This window comes from Thalassophryne amazonica, chromosome 12 (assembly GCF_902500255.1).
Source record: "Thalassophryne amazonica chromosome 12, fThaAma1.1, whole genome shotgun sequence".
Lineage (NCBI taxonomy): Eukaryota > Metazoa > Chordata > Actinopteri > Batrachoidiformes > Batrachoididae > Thalassophryne > Thalassophryne amazonica.
Window position 1 is genome coordinate 64,113,195 of NC_047114.1, and position 15,164 is coordinate 64,128,358.

General features: G+C 38.4%; 1 long non-coding RNA gene across 5 annotated transcripts in view; it reads right to left on the reverse strand.

Moving 5' to 3' along the window:
• Positions 1–8,447, reverse strand: part of LOC117521589 — a 32,748-nt gene extending 24,301 nt beyond the window's left edge. Inside the window, exon 1 of one of the 5 annotated variants that reach the window (XR_004563985.1) lies at positions 8,230–8,447. This is a non-coding gene — a long non-coding RNA (uncharacterized LOC117521589). Of the gene's footprint in view, positions 1–561; positions 745–1,398; positions 1,433–8,225 lie in introns of those variants that run through there. The other 4 variants (XR_004563983.1, XR_004563987.1, XR_004563986.1 and 1 more) reach the window with 4 other exon arrangements.
• Between the last annotated feature and the right edge of the window lie 6,717 nt (positions 8,448–15,164).

The window sequence follows — 15,164 nt, forward strand, 5'->3', positions numbered from 1 at the left end:
GAGGGAGTACATACTCTTATTCATAATCGTATTCGCAATTAGTCAAACTCTATTGCAGTACCACATCACTATCTTCATTAACATAATTTAAACTATGAGAGAGTTGAATGAACATTATTTTTTAACAGGACCATATGCACTGGCTGCAGTGTTAACACTGCAAAATATACATTGCATGTAAATGTCAACAACATGCACAGCAGCATGAGCTCGGTTTTACAGTCAGATATTGTCTGTCATGTCCTAAATAGAGCATGCGGGATTTCAGGCACATTCAGCCATCTCAGAGGTCTGCTGAATCTAAGAATAGAACAAACTCTATGTCGTTGCCCTATTTTGTTATTAGATTTGCAGCTATGGGCATCATTATTTTGCCTGATTTCGTACAGATTGGTCTTTAAAGATTGTGGTAGTGAAAAATCGTTGTGCACGTGCACCAGCTTGCAGGGTTTGATGTGTTTGTGCAAAATGTTGCAGGAGAAATGAATCAAAATTGTAGTTACTGGTTCAAATGATCACTGAGCAAACTTCCAGGCCTTAAAAAAAAATGTCCGTAACTACCAACACCTTACAGTGAGATGATGCTGCAGCCGACTGCATCACGTGACTCCCCCAGTGACCAATCACACCAACCCTTTAACTGTTTGCGTCCCAATCACCCTCCTGCCAAAATGTCACAGCGCCCACACAGTTAAGGATTCCAGTATTTTTCAGACGATGTCACGACCGTCCGATATGTGTCGATCACCTCCCCAGCAGATCCACGAACCCACTGCATGCGCAATCAGACCCACGTGCGCACATTCTCAGAAGGTGGCGCCGAACACCAAACACTGACAATCGTAACGGTGCTGCTGAGAGGGAATCTCCTCCATCCTCTGTCCGCATCATCCAGCATCCACGGGCCCCTCCAAGATCCTCCCACGCCGCGTGGGCTCCGAAGTGGTCGGTGCCAGTTAGTACTTTCGGTTCTCTAGCTTTATGAAATTAAAACTCATACAGCTAGATAACCAAAGACACAAACTAACCCGTGATCTCTTAAAGGAGCCGCCTCCGACAGAGGGAGGGAGGGAGGGAGAGAGAGAGAGAGAGAGAGAGAGAGAGAGAGAGAGAAGCTACAACTTAACCCACGTCTTTGCTTTGTTAATCTCTCAGGTGAAGGTTCGTAAATCCTTTCTGGGTCAGAAACCCGTGAAATCACATATCTGTCATGGCAGCAGTCTGTCAGCATCATTTTGATTTCACATCTTGCACACGGTTGTTGCAGCGCACCAGTAAAGTTCCTATTTAATATTCTCGTAATCTCACTTTTTTGTTCAATCTGCAGAGCCTGCAAAGAAGTAGATCATTAAAACATCTCAAAGTTACGTCCACATCAATCATCAGTCCCGCACTTACTTGCATCCAATCAACTCCTCCAGTCACCGCAAATCCGTTTTTGATGGGTTCCGTTTTAATGGATCTAGACTAAGTCATCACAGCAAATCGCATTGTTTTATAAAGTGATTATTATTATTATTATTATTATTTTTCCCTGAAGTCTTCTGCGTGTCCTCCGCTCCACACTCACGAGCTGCGACTGACAAGTGCAGGGAGTCCACGCGTGAGCCGAGGGGCATAACTCCGCCCCACGAGAGAGAGAGAGAGAGAGAGAGAATTTGAAATTTATGGCTATTTAAAGACGGACTGTCAATCACAAGCATCTTTTCTGCAGAAATATTTAAACAGAATATGTGGCTAAATATGTCCAGCAGTCGTTTTGTTGGTAAAAAAAAAAATATATATATATATTTTTTTGCAGTATGTAGCTTTATGTCTTTTAATTCGAGGTGCAAAGGAATGTGGCGTCCTCATTGGTGCAGGAGGACAGAGCCAAACCTGATAACATATTAGAGTCTGACTGTGTGATATAATGATGTGAGATGAGATAGTGAGCACGATAACGATCGCATTCTTTGATTTAAAAAAGGGAAAAGAAAAAAAAAAAGTCACTGGCATAGAGAAGACCCGAATCGTAACTTGTGATATCTTACAAAGTTTGAAAAGGATATTTGGTGGCGGAATCAGTTCGTGTGAGCGTGGGAGAAAGCAATAATAGAAGAGAGCAAGTCGTGCTTTCCATCAGATAGTAGTTATCTGATTATTACGCACGCGGCCAATCTGTTTGGATGACGGAGGCGCAGCTCTGTCCCGCGCGCGCCATCATTTCTGTTCGATATAATCAGCTGCATGCGGCCTGCTGCTCTAATTGAACTTACACGGAGGCCGACGCGCGTGCACTCAGGCAAACATCACACGCACTTTGCGTTTGGTTTCATGCACGTGTCGTTTTTTTTTTTTTTTTTTTGCAGAATATGATGCGCGCCTTTTAAGGGCAGCAGCAGAGTGAAGTGCAGGAAAAATGTTTTTTGCGTCATTGATCAGAAAACACAGTCTTTGAAATCCTCTCGTGGAATCACTTTAAACAGTTTTATCATGCTTTGGCTTTGAGTCGCGCGCTCGGATGGATTTTCCCACAAACAAGTGACAGGGAAAAAATTTACCCCCCCAACTCACCACCTCCATAAAAATAAAAAGTCACATCAAGTTCAACAACGTGCCGAGGATGAATTTACATGACAATCAGGTCTGGGATCCTCCAAGACCCCCCCCCCCCCCCCCCCCCCCCCAACCATTGTAGATCGGAGTCTGGCGTCAGCCCCGCAACACTTTCCCAGGCTCTCAACAATATCTCCCTGCTGAACTCTGCACTGCAGCGCTGCCTGGGGCCTCCTCCTCCTCCTCCTCCACTTCTTGCACATGGCAGTGAAGGTCCTCGTTAAATATTCCAGAGTTTGGCGCGCACCGAAAAACGCACACAGTGACCTCTGCACTATACCAAAGCCCATTTTGGTGTTTGCGCCAGAAGTCAGAACTGTGCAGGACGCTTTAGACAATTCATGTGCCTGCACGAAAACCTTTTAAAAATGCAAAGCTAATAGATATCTAACATAAACAGGAAAAAGTGTGACCCAAATTTAAAATACCAACATAAAAGCTAGGTGGCCAAACAGTTATTTTTGCCCAGTCCAGTCTCAAAATAACACCATCGTAGATGGAAATCAGTGATCATCATGAGCTGACTTTGTGTTGGAATATACCCACAAATAATTTTGTTTAAATTTGAAATGAGTTGTATACTGATTAATCTCTTTAACGAAATATAACCGTATATATAATTTGGTTGGAAAGAGACTGTTTTGACATTTTGTGGGCATCCAGTGATGAAATGATTAAGAACCCCCCACACACACACACAAACACACACACACTTTTTAAAATCTAAATTCCAGGGCGTTTCAGACTTTTGTGCGGTGTTGTCGTTTTATATTTTTAACATGTTATTGAATTAATATAACAGATCGATACCTTTCCAACACATTTAGGAGTAAATGAATAACAAATCCATTAAAAACAGTTTTTTAAAGTGATAAATTATAACATTTATTTTGAAAAGCCCTGCAATAACGTCAAACTGTACTTAGAAATGATTTGGACTCCCAAATTTAGATACATAAGACATAATAAGAAAAATGAGAACAAAAAAAATTGGAAAGGAGAACAAGAGGGAGGGAGGCAAAGGGCTAAAAGATAAAAACAAAAACATGTTTTTTTCTGTATGAATTCTTGAGCTTAAAAAAATACAATATCGGAAAAATGCAATGTGTTCTGCAAACAAGTCCCAAAAATTTGACACACACACACACACACACACACAACACCACACACACACACACACACACACACACACACACACACACACACACACACACACACACACACACACATACATACTCAGAAGAGATAAATGCGAGATTAGAAAAGCTGTTATCCTCAAAATGACAATATTATTTTAGAATTTTAGATGCTCTTTAACAGCAGACAGCGAAACCAGACAGGGGGTTACTAGGTTCATACAGGGAGAGTAGCAAGGGAGTGATAATGACGATGTGGAGCAGGGAACACAGACGAAGAAGGGCCTATCACATTTGGGGAACAAGTGAGAATATAAAACAGCCTGAAAGTAGACTGTTGCATTTAACAAACAAACAAACAAAACAAAATCACATTGTGGGGCTATGAAACATACTGTAGTTTATACTATAGCTATGGGATTTACAACCCGCTCATCATTACTGAATTTTAAATACAGAATTTAAATAGATTGAGTAATAATTGCAGTTTACTAATATTTTATTATCAGAATATTAGTAAAATCTCCAAATTTACTGAACAACAAGAGTGGCAAAATGCTTAAAAAATACAGACATAAAATGTATTTAAGACAGTTATTGGCATACTGACAGCAAAACATCACTTTCACGGCCAGTGTTCTTCAAACAAGATATGGACAGACACATGATATGTCTTGACTTATTTTACGTCAGTCCTTCAGAACAGAAACAGTAAATGCTGTATGGTAAATGTATCTATAGACAACTCTCAAAGCCATGCAAGGAGGACACTAGACTGGCCCCCCAAGACACATGGCACCTCTGAAGGAAACTTCTGTGGAGGAGCATCTATGGCCATAGTGCAACTTTTTTCTGTTACATCAGTTTTATTTTTGTTTATTTATTTATTTTTTAAACATGGCGGAGTGGAAAATAGAAGGACTTTAATAGAAGAAAACAGCTCAAATCTAGGCAGTGTGCCTTTGGTAATCTGTATCTGACACGTCACAAAGTCTTTTAAGAAAACATTTCTCTATCTTCTCTGCCTACTTTAGGTAATTATTAAATATTCCACATGTAAAAAGTTGGCTCATTTGAATTTTTTTCGAACATGTTATAATTTTGAACTTAAAATTTAAGTTTATCACTAATTTTGACCAGGACTGTATTATAACCTCCAGATTATGATTAGATAGCCAACTATATAATGTGTATATACGTATATGTGATTTACACTGAGAAGCATTGGTTGTGTTTCTCTGCAATATCAGTCATTTTATTTATTGGCTTAATGGATCATTTGTATAAAATTTCATATTATAATCAAATCCTACTATTACTATGTTGTTGTTGATTTTGTTGTATTTTATGTATTTATATGTTTCTTACAGCATATTCAAAAAGAAAAGATCTCAAACGAGTCACTGTAGAAATGTGACTATAAACAGACTTAGGCTGGTACATTAAATATTCTTATGATCAGACATTTTTAACTGTCACGGCACTTGTTTTCAGGATATTTTGATACCAGCGTATAAAATTTTCGATCAATTCGTTCGTGTTTTTAAACACTTAAAGAATTCACTTAAAAACACTCATTACAAGACGAAACAGCGACACCTGTCGCTTGGAGCCAACATCGCCACGTGAAATTTTCATGTGTGATTTAGAGAAAAAGAAAACATTAATTGGCAGTTTATAGAATCACAAGATCTGCGCATATTGCATGGAAAAATATTAATAATAAAATCGCAAAATGTAAATCATGATCACAATCATATTGTTTCTTGGAGAGAGTCTAGAAATAAAAACTAATTAAGTTCATGTTTAAATAGTAACAACCCCACAAGGAAAAATGACTCAGTAATATTAACATGTATAAATACTAATCACAATATGAGACAACTATGGAAAAAGGAAAGATAAGAGAAGTTTAAGGCCATAACCAGTTCCATTGTACTGTAATTAAAAAAATTCACACTGAATTAAATAACAATTATTTAACTAACCCTGCAGTCTGGTGTAATTTTAGTCTTAGTTTAATCTTAAATTAATCTTTACTTATATTTATGAAAAAAACCCCATTTAAAATAAAGAGATGAAAGTTAAAAGAATCAATGAAAAAAGAACACTGCTCAAAAAACGATACAAATTCCTCTTCTTCTTCTTCTTCTCTTCTTCCTATTATTATTATTATTATTATATTAGTAGTAGTAGTAGTAGCAGCAGCAGGCAGCAGTAGTTACTGCCCAGTTTGATAATGTCTATAGTTGTCAATGTGATGATTGATTTCATGGTTTACTTCATACATACGTAGTTGTATATGTATACTATACCATATATTCGTAGTTTTGAAATATGTTTCACTTTATTTTCATTCATTACCATAGACTATATGTTCATTACAAATCAAACAGCACTGGGCAGTATTATGTATATAAAAATGTTTTAAAAGGTTGCGCATAAATTTTGTTTCTTTTTCCACCTGTGAAACTGGTTTTCTGGGAGCTGTGTATTGCATTAATTTCCATTTTATCTGATAAGGAAATGTATTCTGATATATTTAAAAAGTCACATGATTTTTTTTTTGCTGCATTTGAACAATCTATATTTTATATGATGTTTTATGATTTTTAAAAACAGCTTTTACGTGATTGAAAAAAATATGATTCCAAATGATTACATGATTTTTAACATAGTGTGTTCTGTGAAATCCTTTGGGAGATCCTGAGATTTAGATTTATAAAGAAATTGATCAATAAACAGAATCAATCTTTCCCAAATAATAACAAATAGATAGTGAACAAATTCAGCATTCTTAAATGCAGCATTTGACAATATCTGTATTGTTTTTCTTGAGGCTAACTAGAAATTAAAGTCAACATTTAACCTCTGTTGAATTAATGAATTACCCCATTAACTGATTAATTACTTAATGCATGTTCAAATATTTTTGACATATAAACTAAATGTTCTGACAAAACTGTGGACTGATATTGAAAATGTTTTATATTAGTTATATAAAATACTTAATTTTACAGTTGACTTTGTCCTACTGAAGTAGTATTAGCAAAGTCAAAACAATAGGCAAAAGACATGTAATTTAACATACACTTAAATCAATTTGTGTTTTAATAGACCAAAGAGGAAACTTTGTGAATAGGAATGATAAAAAAAAAAATGCAGTGACTTAAAATGTCCAAATCACCAATAATTGTAAATGTGCATCGTAAATATGTTATATAGCATGTTAAAAAAAAAAAAAAATCCTTCGAGATAAGAGGAACACTCAGCTCATGACTGAGGCATATGGGGACAGTCAGTTTTCCATGCTCAAATTATCACTGTGAAATGAAAGGTTGTTTACCTCTTCAATTACACAACAACAGAGCAACAATAGCAACAACAACAACAGAATCTGGACTGTACAAGCATTTAAATTTTCAGACATCAATATAGACATTCCTAATTTAAAGTTTAAAGACTGAAATGTAAATTTAGGAGTCATGTTTGCTTGCACATACATATAATATTGAATGTAAAACATTTACATTTATTACAAAACCGCTGTAATACTGGAGTGAGAATGTCACATTTTCCAACACCAAAATTAGAAGCAAATTAATAAAGGCTTACAATATAATACACATGTTTGAAATTTTGTAATGTGATACCACTGCTAAAATAACAAATCAATTTATTACAATTCATAACTCATCCTCAATTATTGCAATTAATAACGTAGTGTTGATGTTGTTACGTTATACGCAGTAAATTCAAGACATTCAACAATGAATGATACATGAAAGAAGAGCTGCCAACAGATAGGATAAATAAATGAATATTTGCCATTCTTAAAAGATATAACAACCTTACAATAACAGCAATAAAAAAAAATCTTGAATTTTTTAAACAAATTAAACAAGGACATTTTTGATGATGTTATGTCGCATTTTCTTCACTGTAAAAAACAAAAAACAAAAAAACAAACTCTTCATAATTATAAGAAGAACAATCCTTTATTAGTCATTGGACATGCTAAGCTCAATTTATCCTCAATTTATGTCTTAACCAATTCAAATTCGAAACAACAAAAATGAAAGGCAGGAACTCAACAGCAGGGCTGCTATCCAAAGGCAGCTCGGGGATTCTATTACTGCAAATGACGTTTTAATCAATAACGTTTTTTCCTTATGATTTTATAATGTTGCGAACCAGGACAGCATAGCGAGCCTTATCGCAAATAAAGATTTATAAAAAAGAGTTCTTCCTTCTCATGGCTATGATCATAATGCTTAGAACCAATGATATGTAAGCAATAATGTTATCACTTCCATTGAAGAGTAAGAACCTTTATTTAAGTGCAAAAATAATGTACAAATATGCCAATATGTACTAGTATTAGTAGTTTTTCGCAGTCAACAACCATTACAAAATTATTTGTAGACAATTTTTGCCATTAAAAAAATAAATTAAAAATATCCATATATAAATTATTTGAAGAGGTCTTACCCACCAGGCTCGCGCAGCGAGACCCTTTTCCCTCCTCTGTCCGCTGTGAAAGAGAGCGCGGAGCCCTCGTGCCTTCATTTGGCTTGGTTTTATGCTAATCAGCGCTTACACAGACCTGTGCGCCATCAATAGAGCCCGTGCGTTCCCACGAGCCGCATTCCTGCGCTCAAAGCGCGAGCCATTAACATGCGAGGCGTGCCGCGTGGCTCATTCCAAAAAAGACGCGCGCTTGCGCTCCCGCCGTGGGAGAGTTCGCCACCTTGATTGAAATTGCAGCTTAGATGTGATGTCACACAGTTTTATTTTTCAATAAACAAACAAATAAATAAATAAATAAATAATAATAATTTATTATCTTTAAAAACCGGTTTTCTATCTTCTTCTATGGTGAAATTCAGAGTTCACTGATCCAACACCTCTATCTATCTATCTATCTATCTATCTATCTATCTATCTATCTATCTATCTATCTATCTATCTATCTATCTATCTATCTATCTATCTATCTATCTATCTATCTATCTATCTATCTATCTATCTATCTATCTCTATCTATCTATCTATCTATCATCTATCTATCTACCTACCTACCTACCTACCTACCCTACCTACCTACCTACCTACCTATCTATCTAAGGGTAAGGTCTAACCTTACCAACCCCCATCTGGAAGCACACACACGTAGGCAACAGTGGTGATGGAAAACCTCTCTCAGGTGGATGAGCAACTGCTTCAGCCATATTCGCTACAACAATGATCAAATAAAGTACAACAACAAAAAAAAATTCAAACAAGAAATGAACATGTGTGATGTTCTGTCAGGAATGCAGTGGCTTTCAGATTCAGCAAACTCAATCCAGCTGTGGACGTTAATCCTAAAAAGATGTTACCAGTTATTATCACCATTACATTCAGGCTTGTCCTTTAAAGGTTCATTGTCTCACTAACCTCTTGTGTTTTGCAGTGTGCCGCTTGATGCTCCCTCCGCCGCCCCACTGACAGTTGGTACTGTCTGTTTCTGGGGCCTTCTCTGCCCCCGCTTCTGCCATCAGCAGGATCAAGATAATTCTTTGCTCATCCCCACTGTGCTGATGGGGACTGAGACCAAAATAATTTTACTCTGCAGCTACCTATCAAATAAACTTTTTCTTCTCCATCTGTCTGAGTCTCCTGGTAGAACAGAAAGGTTATAGTCCTTAGGTTACACTTGTGTATAGTCATTCAGCATTTATCCAAAGATCTTCCTCCGACAGACTGCACCCTCAGGCAGGGATTCTGGCAACCACAACAAACAGATTCAGTCTAGCATTTAAATTTTATGCCTTACTACAGTAGGTTAACTGTTCCATATGGTGCCCAATAACAAAGCCTCTGTAACCAGCTGACTTCTTCAACCTTGGAACGCACAACAAACCTGTATCCTACGAACAGACAGCATGAACAGGTAGTAAATCAAGTAAATCAACCAAATCTGAGGGACCAATCTCAGTTTTTTTTCATGCCCTCTCTTGTTATGTACATACAAACACCTTTGAGTCACCTTTCCGTGATGCATTTTTAAAAAATTTTTACTATTTTTATCCTACTCCTTCTCCTAACTCTAACATAACCGTAACGTAAGTATCTCCCCTTCCCATAACCTAACCAGAGCCCCCCGCCGACAGGACCTCCCCCTGTGTATCCCCATCATTGCATGCCCCCATCATGACATGAATTTGTACCCCCATCACAAAAATGGGGGCTTTTCGTGATGTATCACAAACCATAGATTCATTTAGTTTTTGTAATGCTATCCAAACTGAAAAACGTGCATAATTTAGCTGGACACCAACAAAATTTCAAGATATTTCAGAAAGGTCAGAGTTATTCCGTCCGCCAAGGACGCAAAAAAATCATTGGCATTTATTTATTTGTTTGTCTACCTGTTAGCAGGATTACGTCAAAATTACTGCACAGATTTTGACAAAATTTTCACCACAGATAGATATTAGGCCATAGAAGACTCCAATAAATTTTGGAGGTGATCCGGACCGGATCTGGATTCTGGATTAAGATTTGTCTTTATATAGGCTTTGAAGGATTACGTAAAACTCAAACTGAAACCAGCAGCAGAATATTCGTGAAACTTAGTGCTGCTTTCTGTCATATGAAATATAATTTTGCACATTTTAAAGCAAATTTATTGTGAGTCGTGTTCGGCTTCCTTGCACGTTGTGTCGTGGCACAGACTGTGAGTGTGTGTGTGTGTGTGTGTGTAGAGGCTGAGGAGTTCAGTTTAACTCTGTCAAAGCAGCAGAACGCTGGTGTGTCTAGTCAGACTATAATGTTCTGGATCTGTCCCAGACAGCCCCGTCACACCTCCCCGTGCTGCTGCATTCAAGGTCTCATGAACCAGAGTCTGGTTCGCTGATCCCACGACCCCAGAGGGAATAGACGTACTCACCGATGATTTGGACATCTGTGATCCTCTTTAGGAACTTATTGCACAATTATCCTTATTTCCTCTCTCAGTACTTCAGATATGTACAGTTGTAGTGTAGATATACGTATAGTGATCTTCTTTTATGGTACTGGCATATTTTATTTGTGGACTGAGAATGTTTTCAGAAAAAGAAAAATAAATCTTCAAGTAATATTAAATCTGATGGTTAAATGACAGAAATAAAGCAAAGTGAAAGACTGAATCTGTGTGTTCACCATTTACAAGCTCATATACTTTCACTGCTTTCAGTTTTACAGGCCCCTTCAGTTGGAGTGAACAACCCATAAAGATGTTACTGTTAAATGGAGCAGATTCATCAGTGAGGAGGGAAACATTTTGTTATGTCATAACAACAAAATGGGCTGGCCAGGGTCAAAGGTCAGATGAACTCCTGATCCCTCCTGAGTCCTGGAGTGTGCCAGTGACCACAGGCTGTTGATCGACTCATGGACAGCGTGTTTGGTGACCTTTGGGGGTCACCTGCTGGACAGCAGATGGATGCATCTTTAACTCAGTCAGCACTGATCAGTTGACCGGGTCAAAGGAACACAACCAGGATGTGACTGCTGTGTCTGACCGAATGCATGCTGGGGAAACCAGCTGACTACCCTGCGCTTCGGCGACATGGGTAATCAGCTGGGTATTGTAATCAGTCGTGGTGTCTGTCTGTGAGCACGATAACTAAAAAACAGCTGAATGTACAGTATTTTCACAAAACTTAGTGGGAATACGAATGGGGCCGATATATCAAGATGATTAATGTTTGGATAGGATTGGCCAAAGGTTATGAACGAGGCCAACAAACACATGGTGTGAAAAATTATGTTCTTCTGTCTCTTCCACCAATAGGCCAAGAGAGAGATGATCCAAAGCCTATATTGATCAATAAATATTAATTAGTATAAGTGGTGCCATGATGAAGTCACATGGAAGTCATAAAAGGATATAAAAACAAAAACAAAACTATCACATCATATCAGAATCAGATTCAAATTTATTAAGTAAGTAAGTTCTCACATACAAGGAATTTGATCCGGTGTCAATGGTGCATAAACAATAATAAAAAGAAAAGGAAAAAATACTTCTGTAAGAAGCAATTGGTGCGTAAACAACAAAAAAATAACAGGAAAAATGCTTCTCTGAGTGAAGGAGTCAAACAAAACAGGCAAAACTATGTTCACTGTCAAATAAATAAATAAATAGCATATGGATTGTAGTTCTATCTATCTATCTATCTATCTATCTATCTATCTATCTATCTATCTATCTATCTATCTATCTATCTATCTATCTATCTATCTATCTATGTGTAATAAAGTAGAATAAAAATATAATATACACAGCTATGATCTGATTGGGAAAATGGGCTCAATTTCATCCTCAGTCACCCGTGTAAACCAGACACCCACTCAGCTGGTGTCCCATCACGACTTGACAACGTGACAGCATTGACAGTAAAGAATACACAGTAGGGATTTGTTCACGTGCAAAATGTTGTAGTTTGATTTCACTGGGATTTTATTTATTTACTGGCTTTTAAAACAGTGGCTTATTTTAAATCTGCCACTGCTTGATGGTCAGTTTTAGGCAGAACTGGGCAGACACCAGTGGCCAGATCATATAACCACACACACACACACCACAGGGCAGTCATTTGTCACCCAGCCATGTGGGCCCCTGACAGGGCTGGGAGACGGTCTGCCTCTGTGTACCGCAGACTGGCAGGAGTGACACCTCTGTAATACTATGTTAATTATGGGCATCTGCTCGGACGCCCCAGTCTGGGGCCTTCCAGGGTCCTTGGCTGTTGCCATAGGGACCATTGGTGGGTCGGGGCCCAGACAGAGACATGTTATTCTCCTGAGGGGTGGCCAGACAAGACCCCCCATGTCTCACCCCTTTTGATTCAAGTGGAACGGAGCAGCCAGCGAGGACGGAGACAGATCATTTTGGATTCATTTTGCTGTCTGTTGGATGCAGATGAGATGAAATATCAAAACATTTTTGGAGCACAGGAAATGATCATCAACTTAACTGCTAAGCCCTATTTCATAAGACTACCAAAACATTTAAAAATTACATAAGTTTCATTAGAGGCACAATTACACAGATTGAAGGATGGAAATCAAAATAAAAAACTTCCAATTTATATACACTGCACATACACGGTGTCAGAATTTGCTTCATTTCCACTTTAGTGTATTAGCAGTTACCTGAGTTCTGAACTGCCATGGTTTTGTTTTTTACACACATGCACGTGCACACGCGCGCGCACACACACACACACACACATCCCTTATTTAATCGCGTAAACTTTCTTTTGAGATTAAAAAAAATCTTACAAGAGAGACTTTGGCAAGGAAAACACACTCTTTCTATTTGACATCTCTTTTGTCACAGCAAATAAAAAGAAGGAATTGGAGCTGGGCTGCAGGACCTCCATAATGGTGGCAGATATAGCAGCAGTGAGTGACCCCTACTGGAGAAAGTGTGGACCAAAATCTTGCTTTTTTAATAGAAGATGGCGGTTATAAAGGAACTGTCAGTATGGGGTCAGCACATGAACTCAACTGCAGTAAACAGACACAGGTTTCTTGCAGGTGATAGCTGATTTATTTTCAACATGCAGATTGTGCTGAGCAACAACCAAAGCACACTGGGAAACAAGACAGGAACACACTGAACTGGAACAAACTGGCTGTGACAGTATGAACCCAAGATATTTCATGTTTTGTGTGGTTAACTTCATTTACGTTGTTCTACAGGCATTCCTGCAGTTCATTTAATATATAAAGGTCAAAGGGCAAGCCTTAAATGAATGCCTGTAATCTCAGATCTCTCAGATGGCACTGCTTCAAAAACTTTCATTATCAATAGCTGATTATAACCAGATAGGCAAAGGATTTCTTTATTAAACCTTTTTGCTCTCCCTTTCTCTGTTTGATGCACGGTAGTCATGCGAATCTCATCACTGACAACGATTTGATATGCACTTCGAGGTCAGTTTGTGCTTTATTATGTAGATACAACAAGGAAACATGAACAAGAAATACACTTTGCAATCAACCACAGCAACTGGAGAAACAAGAAAAGAAAACATGACAACAAACAGAAAACCAGCAATTCCCCCAAAAAGGGCATCTACTATCAGTTATCACAAACTGTAAAATCTCCAAAGGTAATGGCAGAATCAATTTCAAATTGGGCAATTCTGGTAACACTGCAGCATACACTTAAGACACTGCATAAGAACACATCACTTTCATTCCAAGTTCAAAGCCAAGCAGTAAAAAGGCATTTTTGAGTGAGTTTTAAAACCAGGCAATGTGGGGGGGGGGGGCAACCTATTCTCCCTCAAAATGCAAGTGATACTCCTCATCTTAGTATCCCTAAGTAACCCCTCGTTTGATACAAAGTCATTCCAGTGGTACACAAAGATCCTCTGAAGAGACCAATACCAAATACATCCAGTCATTCCCTTAGTTTCCATGCAAAATACTGGCATCACAAAATACCGCCATCCAGTGAGCTCTTGACTCCATGAGCTCTTCACAAGCTTCTCTCTCAAAGATTGAACTGACAAAAGAATATAATCAATTTGTGATATTTATCAATAAAGCTCAAACGTTAGGGCCCCTTCACACATAGTACAAATAACTACAAATCAGGGCAAATCACAGCGGAACAGCTCGTATGAGTGAACCATGCAAACATACAGCCAACGGGCAGGCGTGAACGGTGCCGTTGCATTGGTTTTGTGCACACGGGAACACAGTGCGAGCAGCTGCACAATGTGAAAATAAATAAATAAAAAAAATATATGGCACCTGTGGGATTCGAACCGGCAATTTCCAAAAGCTCTGATAGCCAGCCAGAAACTTTACCACTGAGCTACCATCACTGTCCTGTAAAAGGTGTGTGTGAAAATGCCTGAAAATCAATAAGGACAAGGACGAGGTGTGCTGTGTATGGTTGCTGCAGCTTGGCGCAAAGGCGAAAGATGTTTTATGCATTTACACATGAGGACAGCAGGCAGAGACATGCGCCTTCACAGAGGAATGTTGTTAAATTTATGTCCTTTAAAACATGGTACATGTCTCCAGCTGGGACATCCAGGAGCACAGATCACAACAGCAGCCGCTTGTGAGCCGACACGCTCCCTTCTCCCTTCAGCGCCCAGACCCATGTGTCATGACCTCTGTGTTATGTGGTCATTCATTTGCATATTTGCTATGTATTGCGTATGTAAGTATTGTTGTAATTATTTATATAACTGTCTGGTGGTGGTTTTCTGTATTTGTAATGTGTGCACTGAGCTGTCATCCAGCTGTCATGTTGCTGTGATCAGCTGACAGGCCCTCCCCATGCTGCGTGCTGTGTGCGATCAGACCTGGCTGTCCGGCCCCCATCTTGATCAGATCTGTACATGCATATAAGCATTTTATGCAAGTGTGATC